Source organism: Octodon degus, unplaced genomic scaffold (assembly GCF_000260255.1).
Source record: "Octodon degus isolate 3935 unplaced genomic scaffold, OctDeg1.0 scaffold00270, whole genome shotgun sequence".
Classification (NCBI taxonomy): domain Eukaryota; kingdom Metazoa; phylum Chordata; class Mammalia; order Rodentia; family Octodontidae; genus Octodon; species Octodon degus.
Genome location: NW_004524846.1, coordinates 537,645 through 540,327, shown reverse-complemented (window position 1 = coordinate 540,327; position 2,683 = coordinate 537,645). Strand labels below are relative to the sequence as shown.

Sequence of the window (2,683 nt, the reverse complement as noted above, 5' to 3'; positions counted from 1 at the left end):
AAATAAGCCTATTCTCTCAGTTAAATTTTTCTTACATTTATTTATATTTTTCATTTTTTTTAACAGTGTATTACTTTCATTTGGGACCTAGAAGAAGGAGAATGACCCCATGGTGAGAGAAGAAGTGAAGGACTCCAAGTGTGAGAACAATTAATTAAACAGTAATACACAAAATGAATAACTGGACCATTTTCTGAGGATGACTTGACACATGGAAGAAAAACTTTACTTGCTGTTGCAAAAAAAACATTTTTATGAAGTAGGAATTGGTTTCAATATTATTAGTAGAGAATATGTTTTAGAAAGTGGAGGTAACTGGATATAAAGTTCTGGAAGCCATATAATAGAACAGTCCCAGATTATTAGGCTGAGGCCAACACCTAATGAGGATGAAAGCCTTGTCTCTGGGGAATTTTGGATGATACCTGCAGAAATATTACACTGTGCATAATCCAAATTGAATTATTTTCACAAGTGTTGTAAAATTTCATATAGCGAATGCTTTTTTCTACATGCACTTCAATTTCACAGTAAGAGTGGCATAGAATACCTGAACAAAGAAGAGAGCAGTCATGCACAATATCTAACTCCTTGATATAATAATGCATGTGCTTCAAAATGATTGCACTATCATTACACCCAGGGCTTTCTGCAACTATACGGTGACAGTCATGGAAAGCATGAACCCTGCTGTCAACATCTAGAAAGCAGACACCACCTTCTTGTGTGTTCTCTTTTTGCATATTTTCCTTCATTTTTCTTAAGCAACTCTGCTACTGTTGCTGCTTCTTAGCAAAACTGGTAAACACAAAGTTGTAAACATCGAATATAGCCCTCTGACAATCAAGATGTTTAAAACCTTCAGCCTTCTGGGGTGAAGAAAGCACTGTGTGACATTTAGAACTCTGATTAACAAGCAAAGTGGTCACTAACTTTCCTGGTTTGAAGACTTCCACAACTTTCCTGATCAGGTCATCATAGGAGGTCTGACTTAAGCATGTTTCAAAGCTAACATAAGAAAACTCTGGTTCTGGAGTGATGTGAATAGTCCAATAAGTTCTATCCAATTTCATTCCATTCATTGAATATCCACAAGGATTGAACAGTGTGGCATCCATGATAGAACCTCGTGTCAGGTCACGAATTCCACTCTCACGAGTGACATCCTTTGCAGTAACACACTCTTCTGTGCAGAACTGGTCCATAACTCCTGAGTCACGTTCACTCATCAGAATTTCTAGAGTCTGATCTGGTTGGCTGAATACTCAACTCTCTGGGCAATCCAGAGTATACAAGTACCAACAGTCAGAATTCATACGTCCTATCCAATATGTTGCTCCATTTGGGAAACTTACATTAAGAAACTCTGTTTCTTCCTGGAAATTCCAGTGTGAATACCCTTGGTGAGAAGGCTTCATGAAATTCTTATCAAACCCACTGTAATCCCTAGCAAGCTTCAAGCCCTGGAACCAGGGCTTTCAGTAAGAGGGCGGTACCACATGTCTTCAAAATGAAATGTGTCTTGGAGACAAACATGCTACTCTCCCTGAGTACATAAGCTTCCTTCTTGTCAGTTTTTGTCACACTTAAGATTGAACATTGCACACCCTTCAAAACTATATACCGCTCAGATCTTGGGATAGTGCGAAGATCCCCAGATCTCTGCTTGGCATCGGGCTGCTGACGAGAAAACCAAACCTCCAGCAGCTTCTTGGTCCCGAATAAATGTGCAGTTTCCACCACCATCAGACTAGCGAACAACCAGCAACCACAGAAAATCAACTAAATTAAATCTCTTCTCCTGCCTCTGCAGATTGGTCCAGCTGTTTTGCTACAAAATTCAGGTTCATTTTCTTTTCTTTGCTATAATTTTACTTTTAATCTTTTTAAAAAAGGATTAATAAAATTTTCCTGACTTTTTGTGAGCAAAAGTTGAATGTGCGTCTTTTAGGAAATAGAGGCAGATACAGTTGTCTCTTGTAGTCTGCTGTTTCCCCGTTAAAGAGAGTAGAGCGAGTGCTAGCTAATGTCACTGGCCATACTGTGTAAGCTTCTTACATTTAATACAATATAATATTAATAGGAAATTCTTTAATTCTAAGAAAAAACATAATATATAACCAAGACAGAAGAGGAGTCAGAAAATAGAGGTAAAGGAAGCACTCAGGATTAAAAATGCAAAAATAATGTATTTCAAAATAATACTAATATTATATATTGTGGGGTGTTTTATCCTCCATAAACTACTTATGTACATCCTGTAACTCAGTGGTGTCCCAAATTTTCTGATCAAGGAGATTATGGGACCACAGAGGAAAGTGATCGACGATGTAGAATGTGCCTAAGGAGAAAACATTCTCTCAGGCTTTCACAGAGAGCAAACTGGTCAAGCAATGGCCATGACTCATCCATATGGCTGACCCTGACAAAGGATCTACAAACTGTGGTACAGGGTTTCAGGGTAAATCCTGAGAGGATTTGACTGATCTTGTCATTGCAAAAGTTACTCTTTTTTATTATATAGTTCTTGCTTTATCTTGGTCTTAACCATCCAGTAGAAAGGTATGAAATGAGATATAAAACATAAAGCCATATTAATATGCTGAGCTGTAAAAGGCTCAAGTCAACAACTTCTGACGTTGCCAATCCTGTGGATAACCCACTACTATTATGGACTCCTGGA

The 2,683-nt window shown here is 37.9% G+C and overlaps 1 pseudogene; it reads right to left on the bottom strand.

Annotated features, from left to right (window-relative positions):
• Positions 1 to 773: 773 nt before the first annotated feature.
• Positions 774 to 1,746, bottom strand: LOC101585574 (annotated as a pseudogene).
• Positions 1,747 to 2,683: the final 937 nt, after the last annotated feature.